General features: G+C 41.5%; 1 protein-coding gene across 17 annotated transcripts in view; it reads left to right on the plus strand.

The window, feature by feature from the left end:
* Positions 1 to 27144, plus strand: part of NOS1AP (nitric oxide synthase 1 adaptor protein) — a 298625-nt gene that overhangs the window by 93217 nt on the left and 178264 nt on the right. For 7 of the 17 annotated variants that reach the window (XM_078356150.1, XM_078356154.1, XM_078356151.1 and 4 more), the window contains one exon: positions 13463 to 13580. The exons of the other annotated variants lie outside the window; for them this stretch is intronic. The gene's annotated coding sequence lies outside the window, so the exon portion shown is untranslated. The remainder of the gene's footprint in view (positions 1 to 13462; positions 13581 to 27144) is intronic. 17 annotated transcript variants of the gene reach the window in all.

Here is a 27144-nt window from a genome sequence, read left to right on the forward strand (position 1 = left end):
ATTCCTGTTGTGAACAGTGATATCATTTCAGTTACAAGGGCAAAGCATTCTCTGATTCTAACATTCTTAATTTTAATGTATTGGTAACCTAATTTGTGTTAAATTTGTAAATTTGTGTAAACCCTGTAATTTATATCTAGTTTTATGCTTTACATATTTAAATGATGTAACAAACATTATTTGCAATGCTTCTTTGGGTAACAGCTTTTTGAGGTGTAATTCGCATACCATATGATTCATCCATTTAAAAATACAATTCAGCGAGATTTAGTATATTCTTAACGTTGTATAACCATCACCACAATCAATTTTAAAACATTTCCAGCACTCCAAAAAGAATCTCTGTACCTCTAATCCATCATCCCCATTCCCCAACACCTCTAGCCCCAGACAACTAGTAATCTACTTTCTTTCTCTATGGATTTGCCTATTTTGGACATTTTAAATGGCATCATATAATATGTGGCCTTTGGTATTTGACTTCTTTCATTTAGCATAATGTTTTCAAGGTTAATCCATATTGGGGCATGTATCAGTACTTCATTTCCTTTTATTACTGAATAACATTCCATAGCGTGGCTATACCACATATTATTTATTCATTCAAACACTAGGTGTTTGCCAATTTTTTTTTCTTTAAAAGGGGCCCAGACTTTATTAAATTTTAGAAAACACTTGATAGGGATTGAGCAGTGTGTGATGGAATGGTTTGAACTGTCTTCTTCTCAGCCAAAGGAAACAATTCAGTGCTTTCTTATGGGACAAGGTATTCTAATCAATATAAAGAGCAGTGCCCAGACAGCAGGACCTAATTTTTTCCCCACTCATTTGAAAAAATAAATGGATGTCCCTTTTTGAGCCAATACTGTTTTAGGCGTTGGGGATACAACAGTCTACAAAACAAAGTCCCTGTCTGTGTGGAGTTTATAGGGGTGGGTGCTCTTTTACACAGACTGTTTCGGAAGGCTTCTGGGCTCTGATGACGTTTGAGTCTCTAGAGATGTGAATGGAGAGAGGGAGTGAGCCATGAGGGTATCTGGAGGAAGTGTTCCAGACAGAGGTCAGCAAGTGCCAATGCCCTGGGGGCAGGAATGGACTTTGCAGGTTCGAGAAATAGCAAGAAGGCTAGTGTGAATGGAGACTTGTGAGCCTGAGGGAGTGATAGATTATTTCTAGGATTTTATTCTCAGGACTCACACTTCAAGAGAATCTGGTTTGCTAAGTACCTACTGAATACATAATGGAAAATATATTTATCTTTTCCTGAATCTGCACCAGACTGAAAAGTCACTCAGTAGGAGGAGTTTGGTTCTGCTCTTGAGGTGAAGTGATTTGGAAATGAATTTTAAACTGGGGCAGAACTGCTGAATGCATTATCTGTCAGCAGAGAAGAGTTAGTAAGAACTGGGAGTTGTTATCAAAGTGAAACACATGCTAGCTTTTAAATAAGGTGCCTTGCTTTATTACAGTCATTGAGCAGTTTCCATGGGAGGATTTGATATTGCCCAGCTCGGTCCACCATTTCTTGCACTGACCCATCTAATTTTGGGAGTCCTCTGAAGCCAACAATGTCTATCCATTGTAATAGGATGATATGCAGACTGTCACTTTTTGCTGCTACACTAGCCAGCCTTTAGGGACCTCTTGGTTCATGTTCTTGGTGTTGGCAACAGGTTGCATCGAACATCTACTTTTTGTTTTTATGACTTCTATGGCATGCATATGTATACGCACACACACAACATATTTATCATGTTAATCACTTGTAAGTGTACAACTCGGTGGCATTAAATACATTCACCATACTTTGTATCCATCGCCACTATCTATACCCTAATCTTTTTCATCCTTCTAATATGAACGCTGAACCCATTAAACAGTAGCTCTGGTTTCCCCTAGTCCCTGGTAACCACTGTTCCATCTTCCATCTCTATGAATCTGCCTAGCCTAGATACCTCATATAAGTGAAATATTTTATATTTGTCCTTGTGTGTCTGGCTTATTTCACTAAGCATAATGTTTTTAAGATACATCCACACTGTGGCATGTATCGAAAGTGTATTCCTTTTTATGGCTGAATAGTATTCTCTTCTGTAACTTTTTGTACTCACCATATTACACAGGCTCCAGTGTGTGTCACGTTTCCTCTTGGAGCCAAGAGCAGCATACTATAGGACAAGGACAGAAAGCCGTGGCAGCACACATTGAAGACCTGAGCGGCTGGGAGGGCAAACCTCTGAAAGGCCCTGATTTCTTACTTACGATCCCTGATGAAAGGCCCTGATTTCTTACTTATGAAGCACTTTCTAGTTGTTTAAGTGAATTTTCACATCCTCTGTCATGTAATGTTAGTCTTCAGTAATCCCATAAAAAGCAGACATTATCCTTATTTTACAGATAAGGGTCACAGAAAGAAAATGACCCCCTCAAACTAATTACAGTGTCGTTCTTATCAGTATTAACCGGAGTTGAGTGCAAACTGCACTGTGTACTGTTACTGTGTAGAGCCCTGTGCAAAGCACTTAACAAGATTTGTTATTTGAACCTGTAACAGCTCTGTGTGGTGTAGGTGTAATCATCATCCCATTGTCCATATGAGGAAACTGAGGTACCAAATAACTTGCCATAGCTCACAGAAGTGGTAAGTGGGGAATCTAGGATTCACTCCTGAGCTTGAACATGGTATGGTTGTGGAATGGAACCAAGGTAAGACTCCAGTCTGCTTATATCTGGCTCAGAGATCCTATAAGAACATGCCGACAGCCTCTGCTTTACCAAACATCAGTCCAGGCAGCATAGTCTGTGTCCCTGATTATGCCTTTCTCCAGTCTGGGAATGCTGCCAGGCAGTGTACGGCACTAGATGTAAATAAGGCCATTATTTGATTTTATAAACCTCTTTTTGGAGGTTGAAACTTGTATATTCTGTGTGACACCCCCATTTGGATATCCCAAAGGCACCTTAAATTCAATATGTCAAAAAACTGAAGTGATTTCTGCAGTCTCTCCTCTTTGCCTTGAGAAAACAAACAAACATGCATTTGTTTTTCATGTTTCCTTATCTTAAGGAAAGACATCTTGGCCACTCAAGAATGTATGCTGGAAACCTCAGGGTCACCTTTCTTTTCTGTCACTAGCCCTGGCATAGGTCACCCTTACAGATTTGCCTCCTAAATATTTCTCACTTATGTCTCTCCCTATTCCTTCCTGCCAGTGCAGCCCCAGACTGTCCTGTTTCACAGACAGCTGCAGCGCCCTCCAGACTGACACTGTGCCTTTGGCAGTGCCCTCCCACCATCCTCGACACTGCTGCCTGGCTCATCTGTGTAAGGGGGATTCTGTAGGCATTGTCCTGCCTTAAAACCATGTGGTGATTCTAGGCTGGAGTCTGAACTCAGAGCAAGGCGCATGGCATTCTGCCTGGCACCTGAGACCACAGCAGCATATTACAGGTCCACTGCGCCTTATGCCCTGCTTATGTCCTGTTGGAGCCACCTCTATGCCCGCCTTCCTTCTGTCTGGAAAGCACTCCCCTCCCAGTGCAGCTGAAGTCTGTCTCTTCAAACCTCAGTCCAACTTCTGATTATCCTCCAGAGCCTGTTTGAGCTTTCATCCCATCTAGAAGCTTTTTCTGAGGCCTTCAGAGTAGTTTTCTCTGCTTTTGTGTTACCATTATACTCTAGAGAGACCTTCATTTCCACATTCATCACAGTGTATTTGTCTTTTTGAGGGCAAGGACTCTGACATTCATCTTGACAGCAAAGGGGTGAATTACTCAACTGCTAATTCTTTTGTAAAATGGACAGTGTCAATCCTGTTAGAAGTAAATGCAATAATGGGTATTAGGTCCTTAGCACCGTGCCTGGCACATAGTAAATACCTGGTGGACACCTGTACCTTCTCTCTACATCCCTATTGCATGGTGGCTAGACCTGGAAGGCAGCGAGAATTGGCCTCTCAAGCCCTTTTAGTCAGGGACCCTTGCTGGATGGAAGCTCCTCTCCTGGTGGTGCCCCTTGGCTGAATCTGGTGTATCCATCAGGTCCAGGTTGGAAGCGGCCAAGCAGAGCCCTGCTGCCTCTGGGTATTCTGTTCAGCACCCAGCCCTTTGACATTTAATGAATGTAAAAAATAACGGGGCAGCTGCTGTTCCATACTCTCTCCTGCTGCATTAAGTCTCTGCCTCCCTGGAGAGTCATTTAACCGCATGAAGGCTGGTGGTGGTAATGACAAATTGCTCCTCCACAATAAGCTCACCCTGCTTTCTAACCAGTTGGAATCACCCTTGTTAATTTGATGTTAGCAATTTACCTGTCTCCTTAACCACTAACCATCCTGAGAGGATTCGGCATTCTTTGCAGCTGTTAATCGTCTCATCGCCTGAGGGCTTGTTAAATAGGTGGAGTGTACACCCAGGCTTTCTCCTACAGAAAACAGTCATTCGTGATCTTTTCCTTTTTACTCAGCCTCTCTCCTCAGCTGCCTGAGCCCAGGACAAGGCAGGGTCCTCCCCTCTAGAGGCCACGATGGGCAGAGCTGGGCTCTGGGCCAAGTTTGACTCCCTGCTTGGTCAGGACTTGATCAACATCATCGCCTGGCCCTGGCTCCAGGGTTGTTGTGGGGCTGAGGGAGATGCCTGTGCAGCCCATTTCCCTTTGGAGGTCACTTGCCCCTTTCCTTTCCCTCCATCAGGCTCAGGCCCCTCTTGGGGCAGTCCTGCTATCTCAGGGGGTCTTTCAGAAGGGTCTCTACTGAGTCTCTGAGACATAATCGTCATTCACATTGTGTGCTATTGACAATCATCCCATCCCCTGCCGCTTCATTTTGTGACTTGTGGACCCAAGTGGGTCTTTGTTTATCCTGACCCAGGAGAACCGTGAAAAGAGACAGTTTGAATTGCTCTGAGCGTATATTACTTGCTAATATTTTAAAATTTGACTTGCTGTCTCCCCAGTTTTTCAAAGGTATGAACCTAAAAGCCATTTCATGGAAAAAAATAGTGAGGAACTGGTGTTATTTCTTTTAGGTGACACTAATAACTCAATGTGAGACGCATCAGAATTTAAGCAGCTAGTCAAAAAAAAAAAAATGCCAGTGAAAATAGCAAGTCTATATTGATGTTAGTTGTTATATAACAGGTGCTGTTCTAAGCATTTTGCCTGTGGCAACTCACTGAATCCTCATAATTACTTTATGGAGAGGAGGTTCAGTAACATGGTCACACAGGCAATGAATGGCCAGGATTCAGGCTCCAAAACTAAGTCTTCTGACCATGATGCTGCCTCTCTAGGGCTGATAGAGATCATCACTAAATCACCTCCTTTGGGATTCTCTGCTCATTGGACATGGGGTGTTACCTGCAGAGTGCAGCTGTGATCTCTCCTTCAGGCCTCTCTGTGCAGAGACCGCAGTAGTCTGTGTTAGTGCCATCCTGTTGAAGCTGGTCCCATGCCATCCACACTTTTCTGGACTTCTGGTTGAGCCAATCTGCTCAGATACGAACTTCCAAACCAACCTGTTTCTCTTCAGTCCTCAGCCAGGCTTTGTGACATCAGCTACTACAGTTGTGGAAACAGCTGATAAACACAATCAGGCTGCTCAGAGGGAGAATATGGCAGTAGGGTCCTTGACAGAGGTTGCCTGTTCACTGGAAGGGCAAAGACCTAGAAATCCATGTGCAATTGATGCACAAGCTGTCACTGTGCTGAGGCTTGTGGGCAGGGGGTTGTTTCTCTTTCCTTCTCCCCTTGTCTTCCTCTCCCTCTCTTGCTCTCTTTCTTTCTTCCTCCTTCCCTTCCTCTTTCTTTTTCTCCCTTTCTTTCTCCTTTGAAAGACTAATATGAGGTACTGGTAAAGATGGTACATAGAAGTCAGGCTTTAAGCCTCCATGAAGTTCTTTCAATGTTGTAGTAAGTCACTGCTCCTTGTTGAACAAGAGGCTTAAGGGGCTGAGGCAGCAAGGGATTGAAGTGAAGTCTGGCTTGGTTCAGGCCTGAATGCCTAAACCAGGCCAGGTTTGCACGGGGTTGGTTCTGCCTCCCATGAGAAGTACATCCAAAGATTCTGTCCCTCCTGGGGAGCCATGATGGGCAATCTTCTAAGCATTGGATTTTGAGGTTAAAATAAAATGTCTTGCTCCCTTGGTGGGGATTTCTGAAAGATTGATGGGATTCTAACTGCCTAGCAGGATACCAGATGCTGCTTCCATTTGACTGAACATCAGCACTTTGAGAATAGCAGTTTTTCTAGCAGTACATGGGCTTTGGGGCAGCTCTCTACCCTTCCTTGCCAAATGACCCTATTTGATCTGGAGCCCTGGCTTGACTTTTCTCCTTAGCACCTGCTGTTTTCGGACCAATCCCATTTCTTCCCCTGATTTTCTCTTTTACAGAAATCCTTTCTTCCAACTTGATTAGATTTCTTTGTTGGCTTGCACATCTGGTCTTCATTTAGTAGGGATGACACTTAATTTAAGTAAGAGTTTGGCTGCCTTTAAATTTAACAACTGCACCCTGCTAGGGGACTGATGAGGAGTCAGTAGCTGAATTGTTTATTGAAAGAGACCATATTGATTTATGATTTGCACTTAAGAAATCCATTCCCCCACACCCCTGCATTTAATTGCATGGCTGGGCACTTACACAGCTCCTTTACGAATCCAGTGCCCTCATCTCTGGAGAGGAGTTTCTCCTCAGTGTGCATGCAGGACTACTGTATGTGTGTGGCATGAGTACATCTGTCCTCGCAGAGGAGATTGTACATTGGTAGAGCTGGAGGGCTCCTCTTGTCTACCCAGCATGCCAGCTCCTAAAGCATAAGGTCTATCATATCTCTACTTTAAAATTTTTGGTGGCTTCCCATTGCCTGTGAATGAAATATGGAGTCCACGGCAGGCAGGTGGAGGCCTCCCAGTCTCGCTTCACTGTGACTGTCTAACTCATTTTCTATCATTGCCATATAGAAACCCAGTTCTCTGGCCCCACTGAATTTCTTAAAAGTCATCCCATTCACTTGGCCATTCTGTCTTTATGTTTTTCACTTTCTCTGGAATTTCCTCCCTCCCTTTCCTGACTGTCTGGTCTCTGTTCTTCAAAGCCCATTTCAAATGAAAACCTTTGCTATGAAATCTTTCCTGATTCTTCTCACCCATAGCACGCCCTTTGAAGTCAGACACCCTCTCTGTATTTCTCTTCAAGTACTTTAGCTCATTTTGTGTTATAATTCTTTTTATGATTGTTGTTTATTCTTATTTAACAGAGTCACTACCTAAGAGTCGGTGACCCTGTGTTGGTCACCTGTGTCCCCTGAAGGCATAGAGCTTAGTGTGTGGGGTAGTAATAATTGACATTCCTGAGTGCTCGCTACATGCCAGTTCTATTCTAAGCACTACACATGTAATCATCTTGGCTGATTCTCACAAAAGCCCTTGGAGGGAGGTGCTGTTATTGGCCCCATTTTACAGATGAGATAATTGGGATCTAAGCTGAGTAACTTGCCTAAGACTACCCAGGTAGGAAGCAGCAGAGCGGGGGTTCACCTGGGCCTTCTGGCTTCTGAATCCAGGTCCTGAACCAGTAAGTTACATGGCTTCTTTCATTAGATACTTGCTTAATACATGTTTATAAGAAAAGTTTTATTAAAATCAAGAGATACAGGTGAGGAGGAACAGGTTAATTTAAAAATGAGGCGAGGGAAGAAGAGAAGGAAATTAGAATGGGCAGGTAGGAGAAGAAAAGAAAGGAAAAGGGCTAAGAAACCAAGGAAGAGAAGAAACAGACAGATACAGGGGTGGAGCTCATCCCAGCACACTCAGCATTGTCGCTGCAAATACTCCACGTGTGACTCAAGGCTTTAACCAAAAGGGATGGAGCAGGAGGGTGCAGAGATCAGGATTGTCATGCTCCTTTTCTGGGAAGGAACCTGAAGCATGGAAAGGCTGTGGCTTGTTCTGGATCCCACAGGACAGCAGTTCTGGATAGAATTCAGGTCCCTTGTTCTTTCTGCTTTATTTTTCTGCTTTATAAGGAATGACACATGACTGTCTGTCCCCTTGCTGTTATTGGAAAGGGTCATGTAACCCTGGTGTTGTGGGACTGCTCATTATAGTCTTGTATTCTGCCTGCATCTCCTAGACCGTGTGTCTCCCTCTTTCAACTGCTTCTGCTTTGGTCCAGGTCTCAGCCATCTCTTGCCTCAGCGGCTGACTTCTTCCTGCACTTTGCTTCTGTACCGGTCTTCACTCCTGCAGAAGTTGCATTCTCTAATCTTTGTCTCAGCCATCCCTACCCCTGAACTCAGAAGCTTCTGGGACTAAGGATCCTGTAAGTAAGCTCTTAGGTCCTCCCCCTTTGTTGAGGTCTTTCATCAGGCTCTCCAGCCTCTCTCTCTGAACTCATCTCCTCTCACCTAACTCCCCAGTTTGGGCCTCCACTCTTCTTCTGAGAGTTATTTCCATCTAGTGGCCTATCTTCTCTCTTGTCATGCTTCTCCTCGTGGCCATAGAACAACCAGCTGTGCCAGCCTTTCCCCTTTCGTGGAATCTCCCTGTGCAATGAAGAAAAGCCGAGGATATTCTCCCATACCACCCTTTTCAGGCCCTATATTTCCTCCTTAAGCCTCTTTAACCCTTTAAATGGAAAGGTGTCATTCCCAAGAAACCCACTCAGTAGCCCCAAGGTAGGGGCTTCAGCCAGTGAGATGCTTGAAGGTATTACATGGGAAGATGCTGACATGCTTGGTGGGAGAAACTTCTCCAGGCCTTACTTAGCCTACCCACTATCTTTTACCCATCACTAGCAAGAGCTATGTGTAAAGCAAACCAGAAGTCTAAGTTCAGATGAACCCAGTTTCCTCCAACTGAAGAGGAAACTTGGGGAGCCTATACTGGAGAAGAACACATCTTAAATTTTCACATTTTGTGTGTCTCAGCATATCTGTAGTAGTAGAAACGTATATCATGAGCATCTTGGCTTTGTTTGAATTTTGAGAAATGGCAGTCACAGAGACTTTTCTATATGCATATCATTCCCTGACACAGAAGAATGGCTATCCCGGTCTGGAGTAGGGGGTGTAGGCCTGTGAGTAGGTGCGCCCAAGTCCACATGATGGCTTTGCTATTGAAATCCTCTAGGTGGCCATGACTCTGTGTTGCTAAATTACTTAACATTGCAAACTAGTGGCCTGCAGGAATAATCTTGATGAGGCAGATGGTTTAAGTGGAATGTCAGCAGGTGGCCTTTTGAGATTATTGGCATATATCACTATTTTCTGTGACCCAGCCAACTCTTTGGTATATGTATGTCCTTTCCCTTCTGTCAGATGAGGAAGGTTTTTATTTTATTTTTTTCATCTCAAGGTTTTGCATAGATTAACCAATGGAAGGAATCATTTAAATAACTGTGCTGTTGTTGAGACTGAGCCTTGAGATTCTGCTATTCAGGCAACTAACTTCTCTGCCTGCCAGTTGGGTGTTATTTTTAACTAAACATAAGTTCACCCTTGCTCAGTAGGAGTCTCTCTCTCTCTCTCCCTCTTTTTTAGGGGGATGGGGTCTCACTCTATCACCCAGGCTGAAGTGTAGTGGTGTAGTCTTGGCTTGTTCGAACCTCTGCCTCCCAGGCTCAAGTGATCCTCCCACTCAGCCCCCTCAGTAGCTAGGACCATAGGTGGGTGCTACCATGCCCAGCTAATTTCTTTGTAGAGGTTGGTGCAAAAGTTACAGCATTTTTACCTTTGAAAATAATGACAAAAAATATAATTACTTTTGCACCCATCTAATATTTTTGGTAGAGATGGAGTTTTACCAGGTTGCCCAGGCTGGTCCTGACCTCAAGTGATCTGCCTGCCTCAGCCTCCCAAAGTGCTGGAAATATAGGTGTGAGCCACCACGCCTGGCCCCCACCCTTTTTTCTTTTTGTAAAATAAACTTTCTATTATAAAACAGTTTTAGATTTACAGAATTATTGCAAAGATAGTAGAGAGAGTTCTTATATACCCAATACCGAACTTCCCCTATTATCAGCATCTAATGTTAGTATGGTATAGTTGTTAGAATTAATGAACTAATATTGATATATTCTTTTTAACCAAAATCCATACTTTTCCATATTTCCTTAGTTTTCCCTTAGTGTTCATTTTTTGTTCCAGGATCTTGTCTGGGACCACATTTAGTTCTTATGTCTCCTTAGTGTCCTCTGGGCTGAGACTGTATTTCAGATTTTTGGTGATCTTGACAATTTTGAGGATTACTGGTCAGGCCTATTTTATAGAATCTCCTTTAACTGGAATTTGATGTTTTCCTCATGATTAGTATGTTTTTGGGAGGAAGACAGAGGGTAAGATGCCATTCTAATCATCTAATTTCAAGGGTACATACTCTCAATATGACTTATCACTGTTGATGTTAACTTTGATCACCTGGCTTGAGATGGTATTTGCAAAGTTACTGTTTTCTTTCCATGCAGTGTTTTTCGGAAAAAAGTCCTTATGCATGGTCTGCACTTACAGAGTGGAAAGTTATACTCTACCTCCTTCAGGGCAGAGTGTCTCTGTCAAGTATTTGGAATTCTACTGCATAGATTTGTATGTCATCTCCCATTTATTGCTTTATTCAATCATTTATTTATTTTTATCAGTTAAGAGTCATGAATATTTGTTTTATACCTTGTATTTTTTTTCTTTTGAGATGGAGGCTCACTCTATTGCCCAGGCTGGAGTGCAGTGGCACGATCTCAGTTCACTGCAACCTCTGCCTCCCAGGTTCAAGTGATTCTCCTGCCTCAGCTTCCTGAATAGCTGGGATTACAGGCATGCACCACCATGCCCTGCTAATTTTCTATTTTTAGTAGAGGCAGAGTTTCACCATGTTGGCCAGGCTGGTCTCGAACTCCTGACATTGTGATCCACCTGCCTTGGCCTCCCAAAGTGCTGGGATTACAGGCGTGAGCCACTGCGCCCAGCTATACCTTGTATTATAAGTACTTCTTCATTTCATTGCTCAAATTGTTTTTGATTTGGCTCTTGTATCCCTTTGCCCCATCATTGTTGGTTGTTTTAAGCATGTTTTAACTTTCCAGTGCAACCCAGTACTCCAGGCTCATCTGGTGTATTTCCTGAATCCAGCATTTCTGCAAAGAGCCCTGACTCCTTTTGTTGAAGGCATGGTGGTAGACAGCAGGATTGGAGGTGTGGGGGTGGAGGCAATCAGTTAGTTGCTGCTGGAATGTTTTTGCATCTGGGCTCTCTTGGCTGATAGAGCAAAGAAATATGTGTGTATGCTACCTCTTAAGTATACAAATACCCTTGAATATTTCTATAGCTATCTATATTAAGCTAAACATAAGTTTGTACTGATGTCTCCAATTCCGATCCATATTACATAAATCATTCTAGCTTCCTCCCTTGCTTATCTGTAACATCCCCCAGAAGCAGTTAGAAACCCCTCTCCCACCACCCATTTGCTGAATTGTTCACTTCCAGTGTACGCATACAGTAGTATCAGAATCGTTAATCCATACCCCCACTGGAAACAACTTTTCAGCTATAGTATAGTACTGATGTATAGTTCTTTTTGCCATTAGTTTGTGGCAAACATAACCACCGATTTCTAAAGTTACTACTGTTAGCACCTTACTTTCTTCCTTCAGTGAGGTTATTTCATACATTTGTAATACATTTGGATTTTTGGGGGTCACATTTTACATTACATCCTGGGATCCTTGCCCTCCTACTCAATGACTTTTTTAAAAAAAAAATTGCGTTCATTTAAGTTTACTCTTGTGCTATAAAGTTCTATGGGTTTTTGACAAAGGCTTAATGCCCTATACTTACATTATAGCATTGTACAGAATAATCTCAGTGCCCTAAATAGTCCACTGTGCTTCATCTGTTTAATTCCCAAATCCTATTCCCAAGCCCCTAGCAACCACTAGTCTATTTACTGCCTCTATACTTTTGCTTTTTCTAGAATGCCATGTAATTAGAATCACAGAAAATGTAGGCTTTTCAGACTGGATTCATTCACGTGGCAATATGTACTTAAGATTCATTCATGTCTTTTTGTGGCATAATAGCTCATTTTTTATTGCTGAGCAATATTCCATAATATGGATGTACCAAAGTTTATTCATTTACCTATTTACGGACATCTTATTTCCAGATTCTGATGATTATGAATAAAGCTGCTATAGCGATTCATATACAGACTTTTATGTGCACATAAGCTTTCAAATTAATTGGATAAATGCCTAGGTGGAATCTGCCTCATTTGACTGTCTGCCTTTCTGCTTCTACCTCCCCCTAATTCTACCTGGACAATGTTAGCACACTCTAAAAATTGGTAGTTCTGCTGCTGAGCTGCCAGTATACTGGCCTGTTTTCTTCTCTGCCTGAAAATGGTAAGCATTGACCACCCTTCTTGCTGAGAACTTTAAAATTTTTAATCCAGGAGGTGATATGGGGGAGTAGGGTAGATTATGGGATTTGGAATAGCCCTGGAGTCAGGGCTGAGCTGAGCCCCAAGGATTACACCATTGTGTTAATTAGGAACTTAACCCTGATTCCTGAAGGCAGTTTTCACGTGACTTTGGTGTGGCGGAAAAGGCCAGTAAACCAGGGTGTTTGTTACAGAGAGTGATTCATCCTGTGTGACTCAGGAGAGATGCCGACCCACACATGGTCCTTTCAAATCTCTGGGGTGAGATGTGGTGTATCTGTTTTGCCTGGTAGGTCAGCTCTAGAGTCTGATATTTGAGCCACTAGCATGAAGGGAACCAGCCATGGGTCTGGGGTCTGTGTAGATCAGTCTCCTGGTTTTCCCACACCTCAGTTTGCGGGGCAGCTCTCTGACCTATAGTTTTATACTGAGTTTGCCTATTATTTTTATTTTACTTACTTATTTTGAAGTTTATATTAATTTATTTAAACATATTTTTAACTAAATGATGTGATTTTTCTATTTTTTTTTAAAAGTGGTAAACATTATTTTTAGAGTAGTTTTAGCAAAATTGAGTGGAAACACAGAGATCCCATATATTCCTGCCCCTGCACATGCACAATGTCCCCCACATTAAACATTCCACACCAGAGTGGCACATTGGTTACAACTGATGAACCTGAATTGACACATCATTATCACTCATTTGACATGAGGGTTCATTCTTGGTGTTGTACATTTTGTGGGTTTGGACAAATGTGTAATGACATGTATCCACCATTATAGTTTCGTACAGAATAGTTTCACTGCTGTAAAAATACTCTGTCCCCTGCTGATTCATGCCTTCCTCCTCCCAACCTCTACCAACCAATGATCTTTTTTACTGTATATAATTGTTCCTTTTTCAGAATGTCATATAGTTGGAATCATACAGTAGGTATGATTGGCTTCTTTTACTTAGTAGTATGCATTTAAGATTCCTCCATGTCTTATTATGGCTTGATAGCTCATTTTCTTTTTTTTTTTTTAGTGCTGGTTAGTATGCCATTGTCTGGATGCACCACAGTTGATTTATCCATTCACCTACTGAAGAACATCTTGGCTGCTTCCAAGGGTTGGAATTATGAATAAAGCTGCCCAGAACATCTGTAAGCAGGTTTTTGTGTGGACATAAGTTTTCATTCCATTTGAGTAAAGGTGAAAGAGTGTGATTGCTAAATGATATGCTTCCTAAGAGCATGTTTAGTTTTGTATAATTTTATTTAAAAGTGCATTTACTGAGTATGTGCCATACACCAAACATGGCACTGGCTGCCAATATATTATCATTTAATCCTTTTAGCAACCCTATGAAATAGGGTTTTCCACTTTATAGGTGAGGAAACTCAGGCTCAGGAGGGCTAGGTAGCTAGTAAGTGACAGAGCTGGCACTTACAGTCACCCCTCCTGAGGCCACACCTTTTCCCACTGCATCACGCCATCTCTGGAGACCAGCATGTAACAGAAGATGGCATCAATCTAGCTGGAAAGGGCTCGTCCAGGAGCACCTCCTTCAGCTCACCAGAGATGCTTTTCAGTTTATGAACAGCAGAAGGAAAGGGCTCCTTTCTCTGTGTGAAAGTTGTAGCCTTGCTTAGGTGCTTTCATACTTCCTGGATGCTCAGCCTATGTTGGCCTATTTAGATTTAAACCGTTTTCATTCTGAGCATTGTCAGGCATACACCAAAGAGACTAGTTTAGTCAGTCTTATACCTATCACTCAGGTCCTGGAATTACTAGGATTTTATCATTCTTGCTTTACCTATTTGTTTGTGGGGTTTTTTGAGTGGAGTGATTTTGTTAAATAAACTGTTTTTTTTTTGGCAGAAAATTTTCGATAAGTTTTGTCATTAGCTCATCTCCCTGACCTGTGTGGCATCTCTCCTTTCTTTGCATGAATTTCCCACCATTGTGTATCTCATAGTTACTGGGTATTTATTTTATGTAACAAATATTTATATAATCTTTACCATATGTTACACCCTTTTCTAGGTTCTTAACAAATATTAGCTTGTTTACTCCTCATAACAATCTTACGAAATAGATATGAAAACTATTCTTCTTTTAGAGGTGATAAAACCAAGGTACAGAGAAGTTGAGTAACCTGCCCTGAGTCACACAGGTAGGAAGTAGGATAGCTGACTTTCAAATGCAGGCTGTGGGGTTTTATAATCTGTATTCTTATTTGTCATGCTGTAGTAGATATACAATAATTCTACAGCCATTGCTGTAGTCTGTTCTTTGGTACTGCTCAAGGAAAAAACTAGAGGAAGGAAAAAACTAGTGGAAGGAAAAAACTAGTTCTCGCCTGCAGGTGCTCCCAGTCTGTTGGGAAGATGGACCTGGAAACTAGCATTTGAGGGAATTGCTACAGTGATTATGCAAAAATACTCAGTGAAAATATAAAGAAAGAACACGTGAAGCTTCTTGAGAATGTCCAAGCAGGCTTCACAGAAGCTGTTATCCTTGAACTCAGATCAGAATGGTGGATGAGTAGGGAGGGGAATCCTGGACCTAGAGGTGAGAGAGCATAGGGAGGGCTGGAGAGAGATGGACTTGGCACTGGATATCTCAGGCAATAAGATCATAAAGGCACTGACTTGCCTACTAGAAAGCTTTGACCTTATCCTGCTGGTAATAGTGACCTATTGGTAGGTTTTTAGCAGAGAAAAAATATGGTGAGATTTGCAGATTACTAAGCTCTCTCTAGAGATGATGCAGAGGATAGATTGGGAGAAGAGCAAGACTAGACACCATTTATTAGTGCTGGCTGCTGGCAAGAATGTAGAGGCCCAAACTAGAGCTGTGACAGTGGGAATGGAGAGGATGGATCTGAGAGGTGAGGACCAGCATTATGGAGGCATTCATTATCTGGATTTCTGAATGATGGGTTACCTAGGAAAGCAACAGTGATCATAACATCCAAATATTCACTAATGAACCCATCACTTACAAAAACAATCCCTGTTGCAAAAGCACCAAAGGTGACCTCCAATGTGCCAGCCCCTTGTGTAGCCCCCTTGTGTGTTAACATTATTTAAGACTCCATTTAAGCAGCCTGGAGCGGGACTTTCTGCATTTGAGAGGCACATGTGGAAAGGGACTACAGGGGCCTCTAGAAGCAGAGTATGGCTCTCAGCTGATAGCCAGCAAGGAAATGGGGCCTCAGTCCTATAGCCAGGAACTCAGTTCTGCCAACAACCACATGAGCTTGGGAGAGAACCCCCGAGCTTCAGAAAGGAGCATAGCCTGGCTGATACTATGATTACAACTTTGCAAGACTCTGAGCAGAGGACCCATGTAAGCTGTGCTCAGACTTCTGACCCAGGAAAACTGGGAGATACTAAATGTGTGTTGCTTTAAGACTTGACGTTTGTGGCCATTATTATGCAGCAGTAGAAAACCAAAACAGTCCCTGTTCAGTCATCCTCCCCTTAAAACTAGCATCTCTTGAAACCAGCATCTATTCTTGGCTATCCTCAAGGTCTATCAGCCAACATTCTCCTTTCAGATCTGGCAGCACAGTGCAATTTCCATGCAAATGTATTTCAAAGTGAAATTGCAAATCCTGCAAAAGATGTAGGATTATAGGTAGTCAATAAAAGGATTGCTGGAGAACTGCTCAAACTACTGAACAGACAAAAGAGAACTGGGCAGGGTTAGACCCACTCATAATTGGTGAGGAAAACAGCCAGTATGCTGACAAGAAACTGACTTCAAAGGAGAAGAATTTGAATATGTTTAAATATTAAGACACACCTTTGAGAAAATGAAAGCTTTTAAATAATTTTTGCAAAGATTATCCTCTGTATAGTAGTGTAATGAAAGTCAGAGGTGTAATAAAGGATGTCATGCTATTAGGTAGTGATGTTGGAACAATTACAACAATAAATCAGTCATTAACTCAGTCTAGCCTAAGAATTAATACAAAATTCAATATAATTTAAATATTTCACATTTTAAATAAGATCTTACATTTTAGATAAACTTATTTGCATAATTTTTACTTCATTTTGAAAGATTAAGTCTGTCAGCTCTTATTTTTTCCATCTTATTATGAAGTTCTGCTTTTTATTTTTAAGGGCTTTTCTAGGACCAGCTGCCCCTGGATAACAGTTATCCAGGGTCTTTTGAATTAGAGGGTAATGTTGATATGAAATGCTCACTGGAGTGGATGCTTCCTGTTGGCCAGGAATCAGGGGATGGATTTGGGTACTTCCTTTGTAGGATTGAGCCCAAAATATCCTATTTATTTCATGGCTTTACAAGCCATCAGTATTTCAGATACTCAAAGATTTTTGTACAGTACTGTCCTTGTGTCAGACAGGACACATGGTGGACAACCGAGTATGGTCTGAGTTGAATTCAAGTGTATGCAGCATCTTTTCTGGGGATGACCTGAGAAAGCCAGCTCTTATGAAGGACTCTGGAGAATTCCTGTATAGAATCTAAAAAAGTCCCACTTTACATTTGTGTTGGGCTTGTGTTTTTCACAATGCTTCCCTTTCCATTGTTATTTTAATCCTCAGAGCTGTACAGTGGGATGGTCAGAGAGCCATCTGCCTTCTTCATGTACTAGAGGAGGAAGCCAGGTTCTGGAGAGATTTGAACAGGGTCACATGACTTGTTACTCAGAGGCCCAGAAAGAGCTAGATTATTACAACAGTGGTTACGGCAGTCATCATTTACAGGGTCTGCTTCCTGACAGTCACTGTGCAGGATACTTTCATTCATATGTTATTTAAGCTTACAATTGGTCACAATACTGTCAAGTTGGTACAGGTATACCTTGGAGATACTGTGGGTTCGATTCTAGGCCACTACAATAAAGCAAGTATCTCAATAAAGTGAGTCACACAAATATTTTGGTTCCAAGTGCATATAAAAACAATGCACATTAGATGTTGATGGCTACTGACTGACCAGGGTGCTGGATGCTGAAGGTTGAGGTGGCTGTGTCCATGTCTTGAAATAAAACAACAATGAAGTTTGCTGCAAGGACTGAGTCTTCCTTTTGCCAAATATTTCTCTGTAGCATGTGATACTATTTGATAGCATTTTACTCACAGAAGAACTTCTTTCATAATTGGTGTCAGTCCTCTCAAACTCTGCTGCACTGCCTTATCAACTAAGTTTATCTAAATCTTTGTTGTCATTTCAGTAATGTTCATAGCATGTCTACAGGGAGTACATTCCATCTCAAGAAACCAATTTCTTTGCTCATCCATAAGAAGCAACTCCTCATTCATTAGCATTTTATTATGAAATTGTAGCCATTCAGTCACATCTTCAGTTCCTTTTCTCATTGTAGTTCTCTTGCTGTTTCTACTATATGTGCAGTTACTTCCTCCATTCGAGTCTGAACCCCTCAAAGTTGCCCAGGAGGATTGGAATCCACTTCTTCTAAGCTCTTGTTGATGTTGATGTTTTGACCTCCTTTCATGAGTCATGAATGTTCTTAATGGCATCCACAATGACTAATCTTTTCCAGAACGTTTTCGATGTACTTTGGGTCCCTCAGAGGCATCACTATCTATGGCAGGTATAGCCTTACAAAATGTGTTTCTTAAATAATAAGACTTGAAAGTTAAAATGACTACTTGATCTATGGGCAGCAGAATAGATGGTGTGTTAAGAGGCATTAAAACAACATTCATCTTCTTGAATATCTCCATCAGAGACCTTGGGTGACCAGGTGCACTGTCAATGACAGGAATATTTTAAAAGAAATGTATTTCTGAGAAGAAGACTTCAACAGGGGGCTTAAAATATTCAACCATGCTGTGAATAGATGTGCCATCATGCCATCTTTGTTGTGTCATTTGTAGAGGACATGTAGAGTTGATTTAGCATAATTATTAAGGGCCCCAGGATTTTCAAAATAGTAAATGAGCACTGGCTTTAACTTAAAGTCACTAGCTGTTATTACTAGCTGTCCGTTGAAGCTTTGAAGCCAGGTATTGACTTCTCTATCTATGAAAGTCCTAGATGGCCTCTTCTGCCAGTAGATGACTCTTTCATCTGCATTGAAAATCTGTTGTTTAGTGTAGCCACCTTCGCCAGTGATCTTAGCTAGATCTCCTGGATAACTTGCTGCAACTTCTGAATCAGCACTTGCTGCTTCACGTTCCATTTTTATGTTACACAGAGACAGCTTCCTTCCTTAAACCTCACGAACCAACCTCTGCTAACTTCAAACTTTTCTTATGCAGCTTCATTGCCTCTCTTAGCCCTTAAAGAATTGAAGAGAGTTAGAGTCTTGCTCTGGATTAGGCTTTGGCTTAGGAGAATGTTGTGGCTGGTTTGATTTTTATATCTAGACTGCCCAAACTTTTTCCATATCAGCCATAAGCCTGTTTTGCTTTCTTATTATGTGTGTGTTCACTATAGTAGCACTTTCAATTTCCTTCAAGAACTTTTTCTTTGCATCACATCTTGGCTGTTTGGCACAAGAGCCTAGCTTTCAGCCGTCTCAGCTTTGAACGTTCCTTCCTTACCCAGCTTAATCATTTCTAGCTTTTGATTTAAAGTGAGAGAGGTATGATTCTCTGTTTCACTTGACCATTTCACTTACGGGCCATTGTAGGGTTATTAATTGGCCTAATTTCAATATTATCGTGTCTCGGGGAATAGGAAGGCCTGAGGAGTGGGAGAGAGACAGGGGAGCACTCAGAACACATATAACATTTATGGATTAAGTTTGCTGTCTTACATGGGCACAGTTTGTGGTGCCCTTCAAAAATTACGGTAGTAACATTAATGATCACTAATCACAAATCATAACAGATATGATTATTAAAAAGTTTGAAATATTATGTGAATTAACAATGTGACAGATATGAGGTGAGCATATGCTGTTAGAAAAATGATGCTGAACATGCTTGACACAGGGTTGCCACTGACCTTTAATTTGTAAAAAAAAACAAACAAAAAACCCCGCATTATCTGTAATGCATAATAAAGTGAAGTGCACTAAAACAAGGTGTGCCTGTATTTTTACATTGTTACTGCTGAAAAAACTGACTTCGATGCATTATTGCATCTGGTGTATGGAAGAGCTGGGATTTAAACCCCGCTTTGCCTGATTCCAGCACCTTACCCTTTCCACCACATCATGGGATGTTCTAACCAACGTCCTTTCTCCTCCACCCATGTCCCACACAGTGTTTCTCCATAGGATGCCTGTAGAGAACCTGGCAGCCCTGTTTTCCGGTAGTTCCCGTGAGACTGACTGAAGTGAGAAAGTTAAATTAAATTAAAACTGAAGTTCTCTTTATTATGTTGCAGTGATGACCATGATATCAACTGTTGAAAAATCAATATAGTCTGTTTATTATTTTCTATTGCTGCTGTAACAAATTACCACAAACTTAGTGACTTAAACAACACATTTATCTTATAGTTGTGTACATCAGAAGTTCACCATGGGTCTCATTGGGCTAAAATCAAGATGCTGGCACAGCTGTTTCTTTCTGGAGCTCCGAGAAGATAATCCTTTTCCTTGCCTTTTCTAACTTCAAGAGGCTGCTGGTATTCCCCAGCTCATGGCCCCTTCTGTATCTTCAAAGCCAACATTGTTGCATCTCTCTGACCATTCTTCCATAGATATATCTCTTCTACCTCCCTCTTCCACTTTTGAGGACTCTTATGATTACATTGTACCAGCGGCTAATCCAGGATAATCTCTTCATCTGTAGGCTCTTAATTTAATCACACCTGCTAAGTACCTTTTGTCATGTAAAGTAACATGTCCACTGTTACAGGGATTAGTATGTGGATATCTTTGGGGAGGATGGTGCTTGTAATACTGACACTCTGTATTTGGTGACACTAGTTGTCAGCCCATGTTCATTCCGTAGTAACATAATTCCACCCTACTTCCTAGAACCAGTGGCCATACAGATTACATTTGCCTTTTGGTCAATAATCTGGTGCCTTGAAGAACTCTAGTCTTGATGAAGGTTATCTGAACAGCTGGTTATGCAAAGGTCTGGAATGTGAGGAGGCTGATGAGTCAGCAGCTGTGTCCTCAAAGCTGGGCTCTCATGTTAACTTGCTATGTGCATTGGGACAGATTGCATAGGTTCCTACTACTGACTTTCAGTAGGGATGAGCATTCTCACCTACTGTCTAAGGTTGCTAGAATCACTTATAAGATAGTAATGCAGTTTCTAAAGTAGCGTTGTTTCATATGTACATAAAATATTAAAGCCAAATATAATAATGAGGAGTGTCATGGGATTTGTGGTGGAGGAAAAGCAAAACCTTATGCATGCAAATTCCAGAAAGAAAGCATGTGTGCACCCTCCCTCCTCTGGAATCAGATTTTACTTTAGAATCCTTGACAGACAAGGAGGTACTGAGGTTCTGAGATTATTCTCAAGCTTTAGGAGCAGGTCCTAGAAGGGGCTAAGCCTGATGATAAGGTGCTGCCTGGAGGTTAGAAAAGCCTTCTCCTCCTCCTTTCATAGATGCTTTCACTTTTTGTTTACTTATATATATATTTTGTAAATGTTAAAATAACATTTGTAATTATGGCATCAAGACAGGATATTCCTGGCGTGATGGGTCTATATCCAGCACCATTTATTTAAGACCTTAAGAAACACTCAGTGAAGCAACATTCTGGTTGGCCCCATGTTATATATAATGCATGTCACTGGGCAGAAATCCTAATGTCATTGCATGTGGTTCTGGATGTTGTGATCATCCCACAGATAGGTGTTTAAACCAGGGAGATGTTTCCACCGGCCATTGAATATTTTTAAACAGTAATTTCTGCTTTTTTTCTTTTCTTTTTTTTAATGTAAAGCCTGACTCATATATATTGTATGAAATGTTTTGAAAAGATGAAGAAAAACAGCAAACAAAACAAAAAACAAACTAGATCTCTCCAGTAATCCCACTGGCCAGAAATAGCCACTGTAAAGTATTTTGGTACACATCTTCTTGAGGTAGACTGAGTGTGTCTCCCCCAAATTCATACGTTGAAACCCTAACTCCCAATTCAATGATATCAGAAGGTGGTAATTAAGTTTGGATTAGGTCATGAGGGTGGGACCCTCATGATGGGATTAGTGTCCTTAAGAAGAAGTAAAAGAGAGTCAAGTTCACTGTCTTGGCTGTGTTAGGACACAGTAAGAAGACTGCTCTTTGCAAACCAGGAAGCAGGCCCTCACCAGACACTGGATCTGTCGGCACCTTGATTTTGGATGTTCTAGCCTCCAGAACTTGAGAAGTTAATGTTTGTTGTTTAAGCCATTAGTTTATGACATTTTTATTATAGCAACCTGAACAGACTGACACTATTTCAGATTTTCAGATTGCAATTTTTGCAAAAATGGAGTATTTTTAACAAAAATGAAATGCTATGCATAAAGTTTTTTTTTAGACAGGTCTCACTCTGTCACCCAGGCTAGAGTGGAGTGGCCTGATCTCAGCACACTGCAGACTTGACCTCCTGGGCTCAAGTGATCCTCCTGCCTCAGCGCCCCAAGTAGCTGGGATGACAGGCCTGCACCATCATGCCTGCTAATATTTTGTATTTTTTGTAGAGATGGGGTTTTGTCATGTTGCTCAGGCTGGTCCTGAACTCCTGAGCTCAAGTGATCCACCGGCCTAGGCCTCCCAAAGTGCTAGGATTACAGGTGTGAGCCATTGCGCCCAGCCACCATGCATAAAGTTTTGTGATCTTCTTTATTCACTTAATAGTTTATATGATTACTTCATGTCTTTAAATAATCTTTTACAACATTGTTTTTAATGGCTGAGTATAGTTACATTCTGTTAATGGGTATATTTATTTAACCAGGTCTTATTTTTTGACATTTAGCTTGTTTCTAGTTTCTCACAGCTGTCAACATCCTTGTAGTTATATTGCTAAATACACTCAGAATTATTTCTTAAGAATAAATTTCTAAATGGAAAAGTTACATCCAAGGGTATGGAGAATTTTAATGCTTTTGATACTTATATTGTCAAATCGACTCCTCCTGCCCCTGCAGTATCACACCCTCTGAGTATGAGAGTGTGTTGAGCTTTCTACCACCTTCTACAATGTGTAGAGGTGTTATAGACCTGTGAAACTGGCTGAGTAGAGGATCTTTGAGATAGTTCATGGAAATATGTCACTGATGATGAGGGGCTTAGGCAAATTCTTGAGCTGGAATCTGAATCAGACTGGTCTTGAAGTTGCAGCCATGTTCAGAGCCACAACCATTTGCCTGCTACCCTGACTGAAAATTTCCTGGTGTCTAAGATGCTATGTGATGTGCTGGACAGGTGCCGGGCTGTTTCCTGCTTCTTTCTGCTACATTCATGAGGCCATGTATAAATCAGAAATAAGGGCTGGGTGCGGTGGCTCACGCCTGTAATCCCAGCACTTTGGGAGGCCGAGGCGGGCAGATCACAAGGTCAAGAGATCAAAACCATCCTGACCAACATGGTGAAACCCCCTCTCTACTAAAAGATACAAAAATTAGCTGGGTGTGGTGCCACACACCTGTAGTCTCAGCCAGTTGGGAGATTGAGGCAGGAAAATTGCTTGAACCCGGGAGACGGAGGTTGCAGTGAGACGAGATTCCACTACCGCATTCCAGCCTGGTGCCTGGCAAGAGAGCAAGAATCTGTCTCAAAAATAAATAAACAAATCAGAAATAAGAGAGCATTTTGAGGAGTTCTGAGGCCCAAGTAAAATGTGGTGGTATAACATATTCTACATATTCTTGTCATTATCTCTGGCTTGCCTTCTTACTGTGAAGAAGCCCCTTCCTAGCAAGGAAAACTAGCAGCAGCCCAAAGCCAAAACCAGTTTAATTACCCATTGACTGTTTTCCCATCTGCCTGGTAGAGAAAGTGGCTGGACTCTTGAAAACTGGGACCAATTCTCATGTTTAAGACTTCAACAAAAACAGCCTCTGGTCAAATGGCATGCTGGAGTTTTTATATGAAAGATGCTATTTTGCATAAGCAAATGGTGCCCTTTGCAATCATTTTGTAAATTATCTGTGGCCTACTGGAAAGCTACTCAGTATTCTGTTCCACAGACTTTGGCTTAATGAGATAATTCTTCTCTATATTTCTGTGGCTGGAATTGGGCTCACACACTGTCTTTTTATAGGCCATTTCCATAATGCTTGATTAATGCTCTGTTGTTAATATCTTATAAGACCTGGATCACTTCCTTTATTGAAATGGTATTTTTGTTAGAGTGTAGGGGCAGCACTTATGTTTGTGGGCTCTGATATATGCCACACAGCCTACAACTTGACTCTGGCAAACATCGAAAGTGCCTAAATTTTTCAACGTCAACGCAAAAGGGCAGTCTGGCTGGCTTCTATCAAATCTTTGGGAAAAGTGACAAAGATGGTTTGAATGTGGGCATGTGTAGTGGTATTATGTGCCTTCCTTGATGTGCAGTGAGTTTTGTTGAATGATAACAATGTAATAAATGTTCCTATTTTGGCCAGGTGTGGTGGCTCATCCCTGTATAATCCCAGCACATTGGGAGGCTGAGGCAGGTGGATCATGAGGTCAAGAGTTCGAGACCATCCTGGCCAACATGGTGAAACCCCATCTCTACCAAAAATACAAAAATTAGCTAGGCATGGTGACACATACCTGTAATCCCCACCTATTCGGGAGGCTGAGACAGGAGAATTGCCCAGGAGGTGGAGGTTATAGTGAGCTGAGATCACACCACTGACCTCCAGCCTGGTGACAGAGTGAGACTCTGTCTCAAAATAAATAAATAATTGTTCCTATTTTTATTTTTCAAATGTTGAACAATTGGTTGATATTAAGATTATTTTAGTGTTTTTCCATATATATAAAGTTTGAATTTGCATCATAGTATCTGTGTTATGATAGTTGTATCATGTCATTTTACCTCACAATAGAAGGTCTAAGAATGGTTTTTAAATGTTGAACATTTCAGTTATTAACAACTACCCAGAAATTGTCACTTGAAATGCCATTATAAAAAAACCAAAATGTCTAGGCAGACTTAATCTATCTGAAACATGGAAAAAGTTTAAGGTGGTCATTTAGTTCTGATTATTTATTGCAGAAAAAACTGGTATTTTTTGTTAGTAGTGTTTTAATTCTTACCTTAAGCAAACTAGTTTCCATATTTGGTTGGAAAAGAAAACACCTTTGCATATAGAACCTGATTTCTCATACATAAAGAACTGGACTATCCTGCTGTTTCAACAAATTTTCATTTAATAGACAAATATTTGAGTGTCAGTATCTGACAAATGTTCTAGGCACTGGGAAACAGGTAAATAGGTGTGGTCTCTCTTCTCATGGAACTTATGTTCAAGTGGGAAAGGCTGATTATAATACAAACACACAGTAGACAGGGTAACATCAGAGAGAGGTCAGTTCTGTGAAGAAAATAAAGAGAAAATAATATTTATCTAAATAAAGACAGTGATGTGATGGACAGTGATTCTGGGGAAGGCCAGGTGGGGCTGCTTTGGAAGTATCTGGGAAAGCCTCTCTGAGGAGAGGTAATTTGAGTTAAAACCTGAATGTTGCCAATGAGCCAGCCTTGCCAAGATCTGTTCATGGTGAGGGATCAGCAGGTACAAGATTGGGAGGCAGCAGGGAACTGGGCCCCTCCCCGAAACAGAGGGATGGTTTGTGTTGAATGAAGTGAATGAGAGCACCCTACTGTAACATTGAAGAGGGGCCAGGCCCAGATCGTGGAGACCTTCTAGGGCATGGCTAGTGAGTTTCTCACCCTTTCGTAATCCAGGCCTGTGAATTGATGCCAAGTGAGATTTTGTGGAGCTTAACTTTTTGCAGTGGATATTACAAAAATAATGTAACTTTAACAGCCTCTGTCTTAACTTCCCCACCCCACTCTGGCCATTTTCACATAGAATATATTTCATCTCTTTCCCCCCATGACAGCCTTTCAGATACTTAGCATCTCTCTAGGCTAAACATCTCTAGCTTTATCAGCTGTCCTTCCCGGCTTGAGTGGGCTCTTCAACTTCAAGGTTTCTTTCTTCTCTGAGCACATTTTTTTAAACCATCTAATTTTTATTTATTTTAAATTAATAAACAATAATTGTGCATATTCATGGGGTATATAATGATATCTCAATACATAGAATGTATTAATGATCAGATCAGGATAATTAGCATATTCATCATTTCAAACATTTACCATTTCTTTGTGTTGGGAACATTCAATATCTTGCTTCTAGCTATTTGAAACTCTATATGTTACTGTTAACTATTGTTATCCAGTAGTGGTGTAGAAGACTGGAACTTAGTCCTCCTATCTAGCATAATTTTATATCCTTTACCAAATCTCTCCCTATTTTCCTCTTCCTCTTACCCTTCCCCGCCTCTAGAATCCTCTGTTCTGCTTCTTCTATGGGATCAACTTTTTTAGCTTCCATATGTGAGTGAGAACATGCAGTGTTTACCTTTCTGACTCTTAATGTCTGAGAACCTCAGGGTCTGGCCACATTCTGATGGTCTAAGGAGGGGAGTGAAAGAAGGATGAAATTCTAGGGTAACCATCATCAGGGTTTTTGAGGGCAGTGTCTGTTTCCAGAAGCCATGTCTCCCTATCATGTTACTTTTCTGGAGTCCTGAATAGGGAGGGGCCCTGTGTGGGGGAACCTGTAAGCAGAATCTGACAGAGTTGTTTCCCCCGTCCACCATAGTCTAACACCGCATGGCTGGACTTGCTCATATCAGCCTTATGTAAAGCAGCTCTTCTGTTGGCCTCACTTTGATTTTTCTCAGTGTGCCCCAAACCACGGACACTATCCACGTAGCAACATCAGTTTGGAAAATATCCCTGAGTTTTCTAAGAGACAGGCACTTCTCAGGATCTTTCTGCACCGGCCTCACTTGCTTCCTTCCTGGATAGGGTTTCTTCCTAGCTTGCTTCTGACTGTTCCTTCCTGGGGGGATCTTCCCTGCTTGGAAGTGTTTTCTGTGTAGTGCACCATAGTGCAGAGACTTGTGAAGGCAACTGCACAGCTTGTTTCTTTCTGTTTCCTCTCCACAACCCACAGATCTGAGATTACCAGATTTTGCCCACGTGGAGGTTAGTGGGAAAAGAATCCTATGTTCTCACAGAACTCCTTAGCATGTCTTCTTTGATTTACTGAATTACTTGAGGGATCTGTGTTTGGGCTGGGAGAGGAAGATAAGGGATTCCAGAAATTCTTGCCACTTTCTCCTAGGTAACTGGTTACCTTATCTTCCTTTTCCTCCCCCATTGATGAGGCCTGGGGGCAAGAGAGAGTCCAACTCAGATTTATCCTGTAATTGACCTCTTTGTATTTGTCACTCATTCTTGATCTTTCTAAAAAAAAGTTGGCCCATTAATTTTAATTGTGGTAAAAATATTATTGAAGTCATACCATTCATTTAGCCTAGGTATTACCCTACTCAGGTAGAATTAGATAAATGAAGGCTGGAGTGGTTGTCTAGATCCTGGCATGTGGTTGGTGCTGAACCAGTGGGTTTTATTTCACTGCTTCTCAGATAGGGAGTGATTGTCCCCTGGAAGTTAGGGGAATTGTCTGGGGTTTTTAATGACAGTGTTTTTGGGCTTCCACCTCTGTGTCCTGGTTTATTTGAATAGTTCAGGCCAGTGATTCTGAAAATGTGATCCCCAGACCAGTAATGTCAGGCTCATCT

This window comes from Callithrix jacchus, chromosome 18 (genome assembly GCF_049354715.1).
Source record: "Callithrix jacchus isolate 240 chromosome 18, calJac240_pri, whole genome shotgun sequence".
Taxonomy (NCBI): Eukaryota; Metazoa; Chordata; class Mammalia; order Primates; family Cebidae; genus Callithrix; species Callithrix jacchus.